The sequence below is a fragment of the Clupea harengus genome, unplaced genomic scaffold (assembly GCF_900700415.2).
Source record: "Clupea harengus unplaced genomic scaffold, Ch_v2.0.2, whole genome shotgun sequence".
Lineage (NCBI taxonomy): Eukaryota > Metazoa > Chordata > Actinopteri > Clupeiformes > Clupeidae > Clupea > Clupea harengus.
This window is the reverse complement of record NW_024879852.1, coordinates 34,355-54,022: the sequence shown is the minus strand read 5'-3', so window position 1 is coordinate 54,022 and position 19,668 is coordinate 34,355. Positions and strand designations below refer to the sequence as shown.

The window sequence follows — 19,668 nt, the reverse complement described above, 5'->3', positions numbered from 1 at the left end:
CTGCAGCCTCCTTGCCCTTTAAAAGAGAACAATTAACTAGATGACAAATAAAAATCAATGACACTTTCATTTTCAAAGTTTATTGGTGAAATAATTGTAATGTTTGTTCAGAAAACATTATCTTACCTTTCCGCCATCGCGGCTCTTGGCCCTGAGCTTGTTGACCTGGGACTCAGCAATGTCAGCACGCTCCTCAGCCTCCTCCAGCTCATGCTGAACCTTCCTGCACTTGGACAGGTGAGTATTGGCCTGTTCCTCCTGTTGTATATGAAATTGAGTGCAATTAATACAGAACAACAAAACAAGAGTCAATGGGCCTCATTCTCGAACGCAGTTAAGAAGAATTTAAGAGGAATTTAAGAGGAATTTAAGAGGAATTGGATTTAGGACAACATTTGGCATTCATGAAAGTTCTCTCATCTGGGATTTGCTCTGAACTTCAGAAGACTTTCCGAACTCGAAATAGCAGTCGTAACTCGGCCAGAGTTCTCAAATGCGATTCCTTAAAAAAACCACAAGATGGACCCGTGGGCCATCTTGTGGTTTTTTGAGGAATCGCATTTAAGAAAACTCTCCGTGTTAATTAATTTGTGAGAAATCGTTGGTGATTGCGTTCACATCAACTCTACAGATCCTCGGATTAAAGTATCATTAACAATTACGTTTCACATGTAGGCCTATAGTCATTATTCTACGAGGCACCGTGATGTCATAAAATAAATAAAAGGACTACACCGGAATGCTGCGCTCGTCTAGTGAGCGTCGTTTGGCACTGCCGTCTGTGCAAGTACGGCAATCCAGAATTTTCAAGTAGTTCCACGTTGGTGGAACGAACTGCCTAGCACTACCAGAGCAGGCGCGTCCCTCTCTACCTTTAAGAAGCTTTTGAAGACCCAACTCTTCAGAGAGCACCTCCCTTCCTAACTGGCACTTCGACTAGTGCTTAACTTGCACTTATAGCAGTTACATTCCTGCACTTCGTTTTTATTTCCTATTTCGTTTTTCTATTTCTTATGTAAAGTAGTATTTATTGTTACACTAGGTCTCTATTGCTCGTAGCTTGACTGTTCTATCCCTTGTACGTCGCTTTGGACAAAAGTTCTGCTAAATGACTAAATGTAATGTACACGAACACTGCAAATGTAAGTGAATAAATAAATAAGCACTAAACTCAATCACGTTGATATAGCTATAGTGGAATAGAATGGACACATCTACATCCTGCAACAGTCCATCTCTGCACCGTTCAAGTCATAGACATATATAGTTGAAGTTAGATCTGCGTTTACTCTTGTAGGCCTTGACCTTCAGCTGCAGCTTGTCAACCAGATCCTGCAGTCTGGTAACATTCTTCTTGTCTTCCTCAGTCTAAAGAGAAAAAAACTTTGTCAAGAAATGTCCTCCCCTCTTAGATTTTGCATTCAGTTCTAGAGGAAGAGGAGAGCTTTCTTACCTGGTAGGTGAGCTCCTTCACCCTCCTCTCGTATTTGCGGACACCCTTGACAGCATCAACACCACGTCTCTGTTCACCCTCAACCTCACCTTCCAGTTCACGAACCTTAACATGAAAAATATTTCCATTTCAGATACTGAGCCCTGTTTTGTTATGATGAGTTAAACATATTCATTCAGAGTCATATTGTGTTACCTACCCTGGACTCCAGTTTCTGGAGCTGTTTCTTGCCACCCTTCATGGCCAGATTCTCTGCCTCATCCAGGCGGTGCTGCAGATCCTTGACCGTGACTTCCAGGTTCTTCTTCATCCTCTCCAGATGAGAACTGGTGTCCTGCTCCTTCTTCAGCTCCTCTGCCATCATGGCTGCCTATATGATAGAATAGGGTATTTTTAAATAATAGAAATAACAGTACTTTAAAAAAAAAAACTTACATCAGTGATGGCTTTCTTGGCCTTGTCCTCAGCATTTCTTGCGCCCTGGACGATGTCATCAACTTCACCTTGGACCTGAAGGAAGTCAGCCTCAAGCTTCTTCTTGGTGTTTAGCAGACTTGTGTTCTAGTGTGGAGAAATAAATAACCTCAGTTATATTTTTAATGTTGGAACTGTTTGTTTAATGTATCGGTTTAAACAACCTTTTTTTATTCTCTACCTGGGAGTGCAGGAGGCCAACACGCTCACTGGCATCTACCAGCTCCTGCTCAGCCACTTTGCGGCCTCTCTCTGTCTGCTCCAGGGCAGCTCTAAGCTCCTCAATCTCAGCCACCATCAGATTGTTCCTGCGCTCCACCATGGCAGCCTGCTCCTTCATGTCTTCCTGTCCTCTGACAGCATCATCAAGGTGCAGTTGAGCATCCTGGTTGACAGAGAAATGTGTGGTGTTTGCTTCATTGGTATGAGCACTGTAATATCAAAACACTGAATATTTATACTACTGACCTTGAGCTGACCCTGGACGGTCCTCAGACTTTTCTGGGACTCAGCAGCCTGGCGGTTGGCGTGGCTCAGCTGAATCTCCATCTCATTAAGGTCTCCCTCTATCTTCTTCTTGATTCTCAGGGCATCATTCCTGCTCCTGACCTCAGAGTCCAGGGTGCTCTGCATGGAGTCAGTCACCCTCTGGCTATTCCTCTTAATCTGCTCCATCTCCTCATCCTTCTCTGCAAGCTTCCGGTCAACCTCACCCTTGACCTGGTTCAGCTCAAGCTGGACACGGAGAATCTTGCTCAAGAGTTCCCTATTTTTAAATAGAGTGTAAAACATAGAATTTTAAGATCTGACCAATTGCTTAATTTATTAAGATGTCCTATTGAATCTCTTCACTCCATCCTGTTGGATTTTGTATTTGTACCTCAGCCTCTTCCAGGGCAGTCTGGATCTCAGCCTTCTCAGTCTCAACAGTCTTCTTGGCCTTCTCCAGCTCATGAATGCTCTTTCCAGTCTCACCAAGCTGCTCCGTCAGGTCAGAGATCTCCTCTGCAACGAGACATTTAAAACCCTTAACACAAAGTCAGCATCTACCAATGTACTATTGATTTGTATTCCGGGATAAAACATTTTGTTTTTAGCTTCTCTTAACAAGCTTTGATTTGGAAGTATTTTAAGGCCATCTTGACTTACGTTGGAGATTCTTGTTCTCCCTCTTAAGAGTCTCCAGTTGGTCAAGAGCCTCCTCATAGGAGTTCTTCATCTTGAACAGCTCATTGCTGAGAGAGCGAGCCTCTTTCTGGGCACCCTCCAGCTCTGCCTGACCCTCTTCATATTTCTGCTTCCATTCTGCCAAAACCTTTGAAAAACAGTGTGTGTGGTTGGGTTAATTTCACATCTGAGACAATGCTACCAAAAATCCATATTATGTAATATGATTGCTAGTTTGTCCTACAACATCACAAACATTCCAGATAGAGGTATAACCTTGTCAAAGTTTCTCTGCTTCTTGTCAAGGTTGGCAGCCAGACCATTGGCTCTCCACATCCACCATGAGGTCCTCAACCTCACCCTGGAGTCTCTGCTTGGTTTTATCCAGAGAAGCACACTTGGAGTTGATAGCCTCAATTTGTTCCTCAGCCTCCTGTAGACGCTGGGCAAGCTTTTTCCTGATAATGCAATCGATTTAAGTTAGAGGACGTCGACAGGTTTTAGTAGACAACATAAGCATCAACAACATCAGCATCAATACTGACTCCTTGTCTCTTGTTCCATCCAAAACAGCAAGAAACCTCGGGGTCATTATTGATGACCAACTGACTTTCACGGACCACATTGCCTCTGTCTCTAGGTCCTGCCGCTTTGCGCTATTCAACATCCGCAAAATCAGGCCGTACCTAACCCAGTATGCCACCCAGCTGCTGGTGCAAACCTTGGTGAATTCACGCCTTGATTACTGCAACGCCCTCCTAACGGGCCTGCCGGCTTGCGTGGTGAAACCACTACAAATGATCCAGAACGCGGCGGCGCGTCTGGTATTCAACCAACCGAAGAGGGCACACGTCACCCCGCTACTCATTGAGCTCCACTGGCTGCCGGTAGCTGCTCGCATTAAGTTCAAGTCACTTATGCTTGCCTACAGAGTGCTCGATGGTTCTGCTCCCACCTACCTAAATGCTCTTGTAAGGGCAAATGTTACACCCAGGATGCTGCGCTCTTCTAGTGAGCGTCGTTTGGCACTGCCGTCTGTGCAAGTACGGCAGTCCAGACTATTCTCATTTGTAGTTCCACGTTGGTGGAATGAACTACCCAGCACTACCAGAGCAGGGGCGTCCCTCTCTACCTTTAAGAAGCTTTTGAAGACCCAACTCTTCAGAGAGCACTTCCCGTCCTAACTGGCACTTCGACTAGTGCGTAACTTGCAATTACAGCAGTTACACTTCTGCACTCCTTCCTTCTTTTTATTTCATTTTGTTATATTTCTAATGTAAAGTAGTATTTATTTATTGTTACACCAGGTTCTATTGCTCGTAGCTTGAATATTCTCTCCCTTGTACGTCGCTTTGGACAAAAGCGTCTGCTAAATGACTAAATGTAAATGTAAATGTAAACATAACAACCCACATTCTATGTGTTTCTTTGCCTGTTTGGTACATACTTGGACTCCTCAAGCTCTTCAGTGCGCTGGATGGCATCAGTTTCATACTTGGCCCTCCACTGAGCAACCTCGCTGTTGGCCTTGGACATGCCACGCTGCAGCTCAGTCTTTGCCTCCTGCTCCTCCTCAAACTGCTCCCTCAGAAGGTCGCAGTCGTGGCGTCAGTGTTAATTTTGGCAGCTATTTTAGATTTAGTCTTAGTCTTAAGACGAAAATGCATATTAGTTTTAGTCACTTTTAGTCATTTTTATCCTCCTTAGTTTTAGTCTAGTTTTCGTCGACGAAAACTCAGAACATTTTAGTCTAGTTTTAGTCGACGAAGTCTCATTACATTTTAGTCTAGTTTTAGTCACATTTAAAAGTCCATCTTATAGCCACATTAAACTCCTTTACTTCCCTTCTCAGGCCCGGGGACCCCTTGTGTTGTGTCTACAACTGCATAATAGTCAAGCTTGCAGTACTTAAACTGTGGATGCAATTAGTCTCTAAAATACAGATCTCCTGGTATATGCCTACAGCTGAATTCCAATGAATTCAACGTAAATAATAATTTAACAGTATTCTCATTAAAATATAAGAGAATATCAAGTCTAGATTTTGAAGATTCAAATGATGTGATAACACAATACAACTACTATGCCTACCTGGCCTTAGTTAAATCAACCACATATCCTCCATATGAATTGCTGTGCAATCTGATAACCAACATATTTAGCTAGACAGATAGTTTGAGAGTTGAAAGTAATGCCAATGATAATAACAATTGCATAAATAGACAAGGATATGTAAACCAATCACGTATTCATTTATTTTTTCTTGATTAATGTCATGCGTGGCCTGTCCTATAGTCCATTCTGCAATGCGTTTACTAGCTAGTTATCGATAGCTAGTATAACTTAGCTAGCAATCGATAGCTAGTATAACTTAGCTATGCTACCTCATAGTTAGCTAACGTTAGCTAGCTAAACGTTTTGGAACTCATTTGCCTAGCCAATAGGCCGCAAGGTGAACCACGAAAAGTCCTTTAGAAATCAAATCCCGCTCCACAGGCGTGCATCTACACAATATTTAGTTCAGAAAAAAGAAAGAGTCGTGCTTAGCTACCAAAAAAAAGTTCGTCGCTGACTTTCCAGTCGATTTTTGGTGCGTCTATGTTTTATGCCGAACTAGTTTCTTCAGAGCGTAATAGGATCTTGGTCGCGAGTGCCGGCACGTTTCGACACGTGATAATGTTACACCAATAAGGTAGCTGCTTTTTGTCAACAGAGTTGCAAGATGGCGTCCACCATGCCTTCATCGAGCAGTACGGAAGACGAAGAAAATACACCGGAATGTCTTAATAAATCAAAAAACAAACATTGTTTTATGCATATTACTTCAGTCAAGCACGAAGAGGTACATTATTTCACCACTACACGATGGAATACATACAGGACAAGCCTACAAACGTGGCTCGGCTCTGTAGGTGCAGTACCACAAAGGCTGTTATAATCAGTACACCAGGTTTTTTGACGAGGCCTGAAAAACCAGAGAAAGAACAGTAAGTTGTTTATTAAATTGCATTTCAAGGAGCTACTAACTTAACATTATATAAGTAAACATTCAATCTGCATTCTGTTGTATGTGCACACAATCACAACCCTTATTCATTTCTTTCCTTCTCATTTATATGTTCTAGGAATGAGCCCACGTTTGATGTCAGCTATAAATTATTCTGTGATAGGATCATTCGCCAAAGGCTGCTTGTCAACCAAGAGGTGCAGAGAATGGGCCAGCTGAGGAAGGCCTTCATTGAACTGGTGAAAGCAAATGAAGGTCTTGATGCTTCAAACTACAGGTAACTGCAATGCATTTTTCTCAAATCTTATTATTTGTCATGTGCAAGTCTAGCTTTACACAACATGTGTGTGACAGGCCTGAGAAACTGTTTTAAAGTCTTGCTGTTTTCACAGACATGTACCAGTTGGCAACAAAGAGAAGGTGTGTGTGTGTGTGTGTGTGTGTGTGTGTGTGTGTGTGTGTGTGTGTGTGTGTGTGTGTGTGTGTGTGTGTGTGCGTGCGTGTGTGTGGTGAGGTTTGTGATGTTGTGTGCCTTTCTTGGGCATCTTTGGTGTTAAATGTGCTGTATGGCAGATAGGTTCTAGACTGTAATGTCTTGTACCACCTTCACCACTCTCTGCTTTTCATGATACTCCTGTGACTCTTAATTGTCACTGTTTTGTTGTGTTGCAGACAGGATATGTTGAAGAAGAGGCTGACTCGTGATTTCCCCCATCAGTATCAAAAACCTAGAACAGTCATGTATAGAGCTGATGCAGGGTCACAACGCATGCAAATCTTTGGCCCGGATCAGAGGACCCCAACCCAATGGAAAAAGTTTCTCTCAGAAGGAACAAATAAGGAAGCACTTGCCGAATTCCTGTATGTTGTATGGAAAAATGCAGACCTTACAATAGTGGGCAAAAACCTCTGCTTGCACATACAAATCAATGTCACTGTGTGACTGTTAAGGAGGGTGTACAGTCTGTTTGTGTTGTTGAAGACCTGCAGTGTGATCATGAAGAATGTGACACAAGGGTGTTTTTACATGCACAACATGCTGCACGGGAGCATAAAGCTGTCATTATCAAGAGCTCTGACACTGATGTGGCAGTCATTGCTGTAAGTGTGCAGACAGATTTGCCATGCAGTTTATATGTTTTCACAGGGACTGGCAACAGGACACGTATCATTGACATTACCAAGGTGTCATCAGCTCTCGGAACCAGTGTGTGTTCAGCCTTGATCGGAATTCACACATTCTCTGGGTGTGACTCCACAAGTGCCTTTTATGGCAAAGGAAAAAGAAAGACATTTTCTGTTGCATGTGAGAAAGATGAGTACCTAAAGGCTTTTACAAGTTTAGGTACTAACTTTAACTTGGAGCAGTCAACATTTGCACTTCTTTGCCAGTATGTATGCCACTTATATGATCAGCCAGCTGCCGATAATGTAAATGAAGCTAGGTACAAGGCTTTCTGTATAGCATCATCAGCCTTGCCAGAATTATGCATTCCCCCTACTGCTGATGCCCTCCATCAGCATTGCAAAAGGGGAAACTACTAGGCTGCAATAATGAGGTCCTGTCTCAAACAAAATATAAGTGCTCCATCACCTGCTGGATATGGTTGGCAAATAGAGGATGGGACCTTGCACATCACCTGGATGACCAGAAACCCTGCCCCTGACTGCGGCTGCAAAGGTGCCTGTGAGACAGGCAGATGTTCCTGTTTTTCTGCAGGATTGTGTTGCACAGACTTATGTCGTTGCTGTAATTGTGCCAACACAAAAGAAACTGAGGAACTGGAAGATAACTGTCCTGACACTGACAGTGAGGACTGAGTGTCCTTAATCTGTTATTTCTTATTTAGTTTTGTACAGTTTTATATATCATATTTCATATTTTTCATAAAGATTGTTTTTATGGTTCATCAGTGTTGTTTTCATTTGTGAATGAATGAATGAACGAACGAACAAATGGTCATTGGTATAAGTACAATTACTGCCTTTTATTGATACAAACATACATAGAAATACTTACGTAAAGCATGTAGTGAAATTTCGTTTGGTGTTAAGCTTTTTCTGTGCGAGTGTGAAGAAAGAAAGATCAAGAAATATTTTTCATAAATAGCAAGAGGGAGTATTAAGTGCAGTGTGTGTACAGTCCATGTGCAAGTGTGAAAAAAAGTGTAATTGCTGTTTATATAGTCATTGTGTGTGTTCAGGATACGGAATGCTTGAGGAAAGAAGCTCCTTCTCAGTCTCTCTGTTCTGGTCTTGTAGCAGCAAAGACGTTTGCCTGACCTCAGTGTTTAGAAAAGTCCATGGTCAGGATGTTAGGAGTCTTTTACAATACTTTGGGCCCTGGTACGTAGGCTAGTCTTCTCTTGTAGGTCTGTAGGGAGAGGTGCTCTGATGATGCGGTACTGCTGTCACAGGCTGTACAGTTCCCATACCAAGTGATGATGCTGTCAGGACACACAGCTGATGGGTGCTGATGCTCTGAACTTCCTCAGCTGACGTAGGAAGTACAGTCTTTGCCTTGATTTCTTCAGTGTGTGCTGGGTGTTCACAGTCCATGTTAGATCGTCAGTAAGGTGTATTCCCAGGTATGTCAAACTTGATCTAAATGACTTAACATAAGCATAACATTATCGTATATTTGCCTCATTGTTCTTCTTGGACGCGGCTATGTATACAGCACTATTTAGAATCCATTTAGCCCACTTTTGAGGATGTTCGGGTGTTTTCCTCTTGATCGGTAACGTTGAATCTAACCACGGGAGCTGCCATCTTGCCATTCTGTTGACAAAAAGCAGCTACCTCATTGGTGTAGAACGATCACGTGTCGAAAAGTGCCAGCACTCGCGACCAAGATCCTATTACGCTCTGAAGAAACTAGTTCGGCATAAAACATAGACGCACCAAAAATTGACTGGAAAGTCAGCGACGAACTTTTTTTTGGTAGCTAAGCACGACTCGTTCTTTTTTATGAGCTAAAGATTGTGTAGATGCGCGACTGTGGAGCGGGTTGAAACAAAAACAGTGTTCACCTTACGGCCTACAAACGGGAGGTTTCAATCGAAAATGACTAGCTAGTTGTACAAGCTGACACAACATATACACTCGACTGCCCTTTTGAAGTTAACTTAACGTTGGCAAATATATTCTAATAACTAGTTAACATTAGCTAATTATCATTGACAGTTACTAGCTCATTTACCTTGGCATAAATGGCAGGGTTGTCTTGTGCGCTTTCAGGTGACTCTTGTTGTGTTCCTCCCACCTATTTTGAAGCCACAAGGTTTCTCTCCGGTTATTGCGGTGCATTGTGTTTTATTTTCTGTCAAGTTATAATTAAAGACTGTCCAGATATCTATTCTTATTTTTTTTCCAGTACCGAGTGCTTGAACTTCAGCCATCATAACGTCTGTTAGGGCGTCACTTGCATGTCGGGGCATCTCAGGGAGTGGAGGAGGGATAGATACAGGACCGGGCAACATTCAACCAATGATGTGCATACAAGTTTAGAAAAAAAAACAATTGTGACTTAGTCAACCACCAACATCTTCGTCTCGTCTCGTCTCGTCAACGAAAGTTAAAATAGATTTAGTCATAGTTTTTATTTATAAAGATCCGTTTTCGTCACGTCTTAGTCCCGGGAAAAAGGTCGTTAACGAATATTTTTCGTCATAGTTTTCGTCAACGAAATTAACACTGCGTGGCGTGCAGACTGAACAGCGTGGGCCAGGGCAATCTTGGCCTGTTTGGGAACAATGAATGGTGTTCATTTAGGGCTTCACAGAATGTGGGTTATGTACTCCAATTTCTTCATGTCATTCACAGGTATCAGTACCTTGACTTCCTCCTCATTTAGCCTCTTCAGCTCCTCAATTTGCTGAGTGAAAGCCTGTTTGCTTCTACTCAGCTGAGACACAAGAGCATCTTTCTCCTCAACCTGGCGGCCGAGTTCACCATTTTCAGTCTGAAGTCTTGCTCTCTGAGCACTGAGGTCGTTGACCTGGCGCGCACCCTCATCACTCTTGGACTTGATTTCACTGAGTTGGTCCTCAAGGGTACGGGACATCTTCTCAAGTTTTCCCTGTTTGTGAAAGTAAAATTAATAAGCAACACAAAAGTCAGAAATGTTTATGGCAATTATTACAATTTTACTTGACAACATTTAATACAAAACGTACAAGAATATGTAAGTTTTGTATCATTGTTTGCAGTATGATATTGTTTGAAGTTAGAGTCAGCTAGAGCATTAAGGTTTACATGTCACAAACCTTAGCTTTAGCGATTCCCTCCATGTTGCTGGAAAGATCATCAATCTCCATCTTGTATTCACTCTTCTCCTTCTCAAGTTTCTGCTTGACACGCTGTAGGTTGTCGATCTGCTCTCCCAGCTCGGCTACGCTATCAGCCTGCTTCTTACGGAGAGCTGCAGCAGTGGATTCATGCTGCAGAGTGGACTCTTCAAGGTCACGACGCAGCTTCTGGAACTCAGCCTCACGCTTCTTGTTCATCTCAATTTGAGCAGCAGTGGCACCACCAGCCTCCTCAAGCCTCTCACTGATCTCCTCAAGTTCCCTGGAGAGATCAGCTCTCTGCTTCTCAACCTTAGCACGAGCTGCACGCTCAGTCTCAATCTCTTCTTCCAATTCTTCAATGCGGGTCTATTGGTTGTTAAAAAGAAATAAATGATACTAAGAAAGAACAGGCAGATGATAGTAAACACTATTCGGTACTGAAGATGTGAAACAAACCTGAAGCTCCTTGATCTTTTTCTGGAGCTGAGCACCCAATGATTGTTCATCCTCAATCTTGCTAAGGAGCTGGCTTGTTTCAAAGTCCTTCCTGTATAATTTTAAATTAAAATAGTTGTTAACGGCTGCTTATACCAAAAAAGGACTAAAAAAGGAGTACATGTTTGCATGAATCATTAGTTGCTAATAGAATTCTACATTACTTCTTCATCTTCTCATCAGACTGCTGCTTGTCATTCTCCAGATCCATGACACTCTCCTGGGACAGTTTCAGGTCACCCTCAAGCTTTCTCTTAGCTCTCTCAAGGTCCATGCGGAGCTTCTTTTCTTGCTCCAGGGAACCCTCAAGCTGCAGATACAAAGCATAAAGTAATTAAGTAGCACAATGATATATGTGCATTTCTTTACACAGACAGGCCCTTAACTCACATCATCCACTTGCTGTTCAAGCTTAGTCTTGGCCTTGGTCAGAGTGTTGACTTTGTCTTCCTCTGCCTGGAGATCATCAAGAGTCTGCTGATGGGCCTCTTGGAGGGCTTTCTTCTCTTTTGTCAGCTTAGCAATGGACTCATCCTGAGAGGCCATCTCCTGTGTCAGGTTCTTGACCTACACATAGAATGTTTTATATCAATATCCAGTAAACCTCACGAAGACTTCTTGAAAGTAAAACATTATTCTTTTTTTTTTTTTAAAGAATATAAACCTTGTTCTCAGTGGCATGTTTCTCCTTCTCCACTTTGGCCAAGGTCAGCTCCAGATCATCAATGTCCTTCTTGAGCTCAGAGCACTCATCCTCCAGTTTCCTCTTCTTGGCAGTCAGCTCAGCATTCATTTCCTCTTCATCCTCCAGTCTCTCGGTTGTCTCCTTGAGTTTAGCTTCAAGCTGGATCTTACTCTTGATCAGACCCTCACACCTCTCCTCAGCATCGTTGAGAGTCTCAGAGCTCTACCGTAAATACAAGATGAAAGGATGAAATCTGATTGGTATTGAAATCATAAATCTCAGACAGGTTAGTGATTTGAATATTGCAATGATGTGAAGAATTGTTACCCGTTGTACAGTTATACACTTACAGATGCCATTTGCAGATGCAGGTCATTCCTCTCTTGCACAATAGACACCATCTTCTCCTCAAGCTCCTTCTTCTTGGCATCAACCTTTGCAAACATGTCTTTGAGTTTTGCATGGTCCTCCTTCAGGCTAACCAGCTCCTTCTCAGTTTCAGCACTCTTAAGCAGAGGCTTGATCTTGTAGTACACCTTCATCCATGGCCAGTGCTTACATTAATGAATGAGCGGACATTTATCTGGATAGTGAAGATTGCATCTCTGCAAAAGAGGTTGATTTGTTGATTAAACCGTGTTGAAGCTTACTGAATAGATCAGAGGGATTCTGTCAAACACTGACAGTGATTAGTCCAGTCTTTTATATACATCTGTGTTGATGGAAATGATCTCAGTTTTGTACGTTTGTACTTTAAATTATAAGAGATTGGCAATTAATTCAACACAACCTATTGTGTTACAATTAAAAAACCTGCAATGCTATATTTTATGGCAGATCATTTAGTTGAGCGTGATTCCACCAAATACATCACACATTACCTCCTTTCCATCATCGCGACAAACTCCCTCATCAGGTATGCACGGCACAGAGCCTGAGTCATTGTGACCAGGGAAACCAGTTTCTCATCTCGCATCTTCTCAAGGGTACCAAGCAGACCAGCTTTGAAGAACACCTAAAAGAGAAGAACAAAATATTATGAGGTGTGTGATTGAAAGCAGAAATGGACACGCTGTATGTAATTCAATATTTATCCATAATAACAGATATAAGATAGAAACATTCTCCACCTTAGTGTGTCCAAACTTGTACTCATCGTGATTAAGATTAACATCGATGGATCCCAAGAGCTTCTCAGCCGCCTTCTTGTTATCAATGAACTGACCCTCAGGAATAACACTGGCATTCAGTACTTTGTATCTGTTGTCAATAATAAGAAAAACATTATTTTCCCCATATATTACATATATGAAGTGTGTATTATAAGTTATTGTTGTATATTGTTGTATGTTTACCTCTGCTTGAAGTCAGCATACATGATTCTGCTTGGGAAACCCTTTCTACAGATTCTGATACCCTCCAGTACACCATTACACCTGAGCTGGTGGATGACCAGGAGGTTCTGCATATAACCTGTGAAAATACAGAGATGTAAAATTTTCAAGCAAATACAAGGTGTTGAATAATGGACGTGTCTTAATTTACTAAAAGCCCTTTACCTGGTTTCTTAATTTCATTTGGAATCAGACAACGCACAAAGTGAGGATGGGTGGACCTCAGGTTGGTCATCAGTTTACCCAAGTTCTCCTGTTGAGGCAAGAATGTATACAATTTTAATCATACAGTTAACTGTGCTGGGAAAGTTATTGATTGATTGATCATTTTCTTCTTGATATTAAAACACATACCCTGAATTGTGAGGACACAGTCTGCATGGAGCCACCCTTCTTCTTACCACCCTTCTTAGCACCACCAGTCTCTGTTGACATACAAATAATGAATCGGATAATTGAGTTATATACATAGAATCTAATATAATTACTCTTTGTGTATTAGCCTTTTGACTTGAACAGGTTATTACCCTCAACAGCAGCTGGATACAGGACAGGCAAAAGTTTGACTGATGACTTCTGGTACAGCTGCACAACAGTGTCATTCAGTGGATCCTTGTTCTTGTCCAACCATCCAGTAACATTGTAGTCCACAATGCCGGCATAGTGCACCAGGGAGAAGTGAGCTTCAGCTTTGCCTTTGGCAGGCTTGGGCTTCGCAAAGGCTTGGTTCTTTCCAAGATGCTGGGCATACAGCTTGTCCTTGAAAGTGGTGCCAGAGGCCTTGGGGACAATGTGTAGAGGGGCCAGGGAATGATCAGAGTTTCACTTGTCGACTACGCCACCCAGAGGAGTTATGCTCCCCTTAGGAACTAGAATTAGACCACTGCTAACTGAAAGTCCTCAATGCACATGATCATTCAGTGGCATATGCATACACAGCACACAGGTTCGTGCAAGGATGAAGCAGAGACAGGATTCTATTACAAAAATAACATATTTCTTTATTGCATAAATTAGGTTACATGGGTTTTCTTTTATCTACGGGAAAAATTCTCCGCTGGTCATCACACACACAATGACACGATAGACACCACAAAACATAGGCAGGAGAGGGGCTTACCAGAGGGGGGCAATCTGTCTAGGAGGGGGGTCCAAGGGACCACACGTGAACACACTGCACTGCACACCCGGGTGACCCTACACTGCAAAGATAGTCAGACACACATGCGGATACCCACCACCAGGTGCCAAGGCCTCCCTGCTGATGTAACCGGACAGGTTGAAACGTTAGACCCTTGAATACACAACAATACCAACAATGTATTCATGAAAAGGTTTTATTGGTATTAACAACGTTTAAAACAGGACGGTCATCCTATAAAATACTAGCAGAGGAAACACAAAAAGACAACTCATCAATTCACAATTTGAACAGGGTGGCTAGACTAGGCGCCGACAGTGGGAATGGATATTATCTGCAAACCTGTAAAGAGGGCTATAGCAATCTAACCGACCATGTGGTAACCCTATAGTGGTGAACGTCAAGATGTGCAAACTTTAAGCAGTGATCCCCACTGAGATCAGTCTGTGCAAAACATGCAAACACTACAACACGGCAGTCATTATGTGCAAATTACAAGGAAGGTCAACACTGTAACTGTATGTACAAACGTGTAAACAATGACACTGCAAACGTACGTGCAAAAATGCAAACAATCTGGCACTATAATAGCATGTGCAACATACAAACAGCTGGAAGCTAAATGAGCCAACGGGTAAGATCACCACATAGTATTATAACACAGAGCCCTAGGTATGAAGATAATCAACATCAATATGGTGACACTGCGGGCAGCCAGTGGAAAGTCTAACCACAATTTAAAATACACAATTCCCTACTTTAACGGGGGAACGGATTCGAAGGCCAATCACCTTTCGACAGTACTCACGGCCCAACCCACGGCCTAGCCAACCGAAGTCCAGGAGGAGGTTGAGGGACAGATGCGAGCCTGTCGGCCACGCCTACGAGGCACTGACGTTGTTCCCCCGTGCGTTAGCAGCCCAGCTCAGGCTGGGGAAGCAGGAAACTATAATCCACACCAACAATAGTTCGTCTCGGAGTAGTCGTCCACACTGCGGATGGCGTCTGCTTCTTCTGTGTGCTGGGGAAGTGCAGGAGGTGTATAATCAAACGCAACAAAATGTAATGATCACGGTTGAAGTTGTCCTTACACACATAAAGCAATAGCGGGGCTACTTCCCTTTATGGCGTGGCGTTGAGTGCGTTGAACAATCTGGTGAGGCTTGGAGGCACCGTGCTGACCAATCATCCAGGACTCGGGGAAGAGGGCGGCTGGCTCCGGATCTCGCCTCCGTGTGTAGAAACCGTTGTCGCCCGTAGTCGGGTGCGAGCCTTGAGAGGAGATCTTGGTTTGTTCTTATGCCTTTACCCAGCCAATCCCGTAGGTGGTCAAATCAGCCCGCAGATAAGGAACACCTGTAGAGAGATGTCACACAAACACAGCAAACATACAGAACGATATCGGCTGTCCCGCCCCCAAACATGTGTTCAAATGAATGACATTTGCTCCCGTTACAATTCCCCCCCACATTAACAGTGGTCGTCCCGAGCACTGCAACAATGCCTTCATTGTGTCCAAGTGGCAATTCCCCCCCTCGTTTACAGTGGTCGTCCCGAGCACTACTGTCTGGTTCAATCCTCAGGGCGGTACCGTGCTGGAGGTTGACCCCGATTGTGGCGAGCTGGGTACCTTGGTGGGGTACCCGTTACAGTTCCTTGATGGTGTGTAGGGGTTGGGCCATGATCTACAGGTACATTAAGAGGAACTACTAGATCGTATACAGGGGCTTCAGGGGCCGGGGCGACTGGAGCAATGGCAGGAGGTGGCGTTGCTGTGGAGGCCGTTGGCGCTGCGGCCGGTCTCAGCGGTGCGGCTGTGGGTTCCTGCTGCTGTTGTGGCATCAGTTGGTGGCGTGCCAGTGGGATGTATGGCCAAACCGGTTCTGGTTGCCAGGTGTCGTTTCTATGTGGGTTCGCAGGGGTGTGGTTGGTTGGTGGTGGATCACCAGGACAGGATCTCAAGTTGTTACGATGGATTGTTCGAATAGGACCATCTTTACCCTCTGGCCGTATAGCAAATACTGGCCGGTCCTGGTAAGGCTGGGAGACGACTACAAAGGGTAATGGGAGCCACTGAGGGGCCAATTTACCTTGAGCCCGACGGCGAACATTTCTGATTAGCACCCTCTCTCCAGGTAGCAGCGGCAAGGTACGGGCATTGCGGTCATACCGTTTTTGGTTCCAGTTTACACGACGCTCCGCATTTCCCCGTACTGAGTCATAAGCTTGTAGAAGTGAGTGATAGTGCGTTCGGACCCACCCGTCTAGATCAGCTCTTTGTTGAGGTGGTGCGACTTCATGTAGCATGTCCACTGGAAGCCTGGCGTGGCGGCCAAACACGACGTAGTGTGGTGTCATCCCGGTGCTAGCGTGGGAGGAATTGTTGTATGCTTGCAGGAGGGCTGGAAGATGAACTGGCCACTGGGCCTGGTGCTTAACCTCGATTGTGCTCAACAGGGACAGAACTGTGCGGTTAAACCTTTCGCAGGCCCCGTTGCCCTGTGGGTGGTACGGGTTAGTATGTACCTTCCTGCAGCCATACATGGCACATAGTTGTTGCATTAGGGCCGACTCAAATGCTCCCCCTCGGTCGGTGAGGATCCGTTCTGGGCAGCCAAATGGGAGGATGAGAGCAGTCCACAGTGCCTTCACCGTTGTAGCGGCCGTCTGATCCTTAGTGGGCACGGCCAGTGCGTAGCGTGAGAACAGATCCGTGATGACCAAAATATATTGGTAAGGGTCCGCGGGCCTTCCGAGTGATAAAAAGTCCAGGGCCACAGTTTCAAATGGAAAGCTGGAAGGAATGGGGCACAGGGGGGCTTTTGGTTGTTGCCCCCGCTTTCCTACCACACATGTGGTACATTCGGTGGTCCATGCCCGGGCACTTGCACTCATTCCCACCCAGAAGAACCTCCTCCTAAGCAAGGACATCATCTTGTCGCCGTGAGCGTGACCTGCCGCTCTGTGGTATTCCTCCCATATCGATCGAGCTTGGCCCTCATGATGACAATTTGTTTTACTGGGGCCCCAGTGTCAGGTTCAGTGACGTGCCTCACCAAGGCTCCATCTTGAAGCTCCAGATGGTCCCACTCTTGAAGCAGGCGACGGAGTTGTGGGGACAAGGCCGAACGGTTACCGGTGACTGGAGGTTCTGCCTCTAGCCTCCAGGCCTGGAGGAGTCGTAGGTCTGGGTCCTCTATTTGACGCGTCGCCCATAGGTTTGAGCCAGGGCAGGGTTCTACTGAAGTCGTGCATGCTGTCGGTAGCGTACTTCGTACGAGTAGTTGGCCAGTTGGGCCACCCATCGTTGTTCGGTTGCCCCCAGTCGTGCAGTCTGCAGGTGGACTAGCGGGTTGTTGTCTGTGAACACAGTGACTTGGGCCCCCCACAAGTAGTCTTTGAATTTGTCTGTAATTGCCCACTTCAAGGCCAAGAGATCCAGCTTGAACGAGCTGTAATTTTTGTCGTTGCGCTCAGCCGGAGCGAGGCTATGGCTTGCGTATGCTATGACCCGCTCTTTTCCATCCTGGACTTGGGCCAGGACCGCTCCTAAGCCATCCAGGCTGGCGTCTGTGTACAGCTTGAAAGGCAATTGGAAGTCCGCAAAAGCTAGTATGGGGGCACTAAGAAGAGCCTGTTTCAGGTTGTCAAAAGCAACTTGGCAGTCAGCTGTCCACTGGATTGGGGCAGAAGGTCTATTAGCCTGGCCTTGTAGGAGCTGGTGAAGTGGAGCGGCGACTTTGGAGAAAGCAGGGATAAATCGCCTGTAGTACCCAGCGAAGCCTAAAAATGACCTCACTTGCTTGACGGTCGTGGGCGCAGCCCTATCGCGGACAATGGCCGTCTTGTCTGGGTCGGTTGCCACACCCTGACTGCTAACCACATGCCCCAGGTAGACCACTTGCTTCTGTAACAGATGACACTTACGTGGTTGTAGTTTCAGGCCATGTTCTTGAAGGCGGGGAAAATACCTGTTCTAGGTGTTGTAAGTGGGTGGGGAAGTCCGGCGAATAGACTATGACGTCATCGAGATAAATCAAGAGGTGATCGTACACTTGTGAGCCGAGGCAACGTTGCATTAATCTCTGAAACGTAGCTGGCGCATTGCAGAGTCCAAAAGGCATACGTTCAAAGTGGTAGAGGCCAAAAGGTGTAGTGAACGCAGTCTTCTCCTGGTCCTCTGGTGCGACATCCACTTGCCAGTATCCGCTCGCCAAGTCGAGCGTGGAGTACCATTTGGCTTGGGTTAGGCTCGTGAGGGACTCCTCAATGCGCGGCAGGGGAAAGGAGTCTTTGTGAGTCACGGAATTAAGCTTGCGGTAGTCCACACAGAATCTCCACGACCCGTCTTTCTTTTTTGCCAGGACCACTGGAGCTGCCCACGGACTCGAGCTTTCTTTCACCACCCCACTGTCAAGCATGCCCTGCAATAAGGCCCTCAACTCTGGGTAGAGGTTTGGAGCGACAGGGCGGTAGCGTTCTCTTATTGGGGGTGCTGTGCCAGTGGGTATCTGGTGGGTGACCACTGAGGTCCTTCCAAAATCTTCATCGTGTGCAGCGAATATGTGTGACCACTTCTGCAGGAGGGCCTTCAGTTGTGCTTGTTGATAGTCATTCAATTCCTCCCCACGTAGTGCCAGTGCCGGGTGCTCCTCGGTTGAAGTCTGCCCTACGTGCTGTACATCGACCTCAACTATCTGGGGACCAGTATTGCGCAGCACCAACTTCGACCGCCCTTGTACGTCTCTGGGGTCAACCTGGGTTACTGTAGCCAGGGGGCGTCGTTGAGGTAGTTCCAGCGGGAAAGGATTAGGGTTGCAGATGCGCAGGGGGACCCTCCCACCACGGGTCCAGCTCAACGATCTGGCCACTCTCCATTCGTGCCCATGGTCTTCTAGGTCTTCAACCAGGACCAGGCAATCCTGTAGGCCAGCTGCTTGTGGAACTTGTGCCCAGATAATAGTCTCTGTGGTAGGAGGTAACCTCACTGGGGACTGCCGCTGGAGTCTAGCCACCCCTTGTAGCTCCATCTGGCCCATCGACGTATCCGCTTTCTGGCAAGCGGCAAAAGCTGCATCCCAAGCCTTCTCTGCATGAGGAGAGAACACAGATTTAAATGCCGTCACTCCTGGATGCCCCCTACGGAATACCTCTGTCCAACAATCCGCCACCACATTCATTCCAAGGAGGCCATATTCTGTGTTTATACAATCATCCCTCACAATAACCACACCCTTTTTCTTAATGTCTATTCCCCCAATACTAAAATCCAAGACAGCATAACCCACATAAGGAATACGAAGACCATTGGCCGCTTTCAAGGTTAGCCATGGTATACCACTGGGATCTTGTATGCACTCCCCCCCAAAATAGTGCTGGAACAGTGTTTGGCTGAACATGGTGACTTGGGAGCCAGTGTCAAGTATAAATGGAACCCGTTGCCCTTGAACAAACACTTCCACTTCAGGGCATTTGCCCACCATTGAGGGCCTTTGTGGGGGTGCGATCTGGGGCCCCTCCCGGTTCACTCGCCCTGCTGTGACCGGGGATACCGAAAACC

The 19,668-nt window shown here is 45.3% G+C and overlaps 1 pseudogene; it reads right to left on the bottom strand.

The window, feature by feature from the left end:
• Positions 1 to 1,289: 1,289 nt before the first annotated feature.
• The window catches only part of LOC122130530, a 41,278-nt pseudogene continuing 22,899 nt past the window's right edge, over positions 1,290 to 19,668 (bottom strand).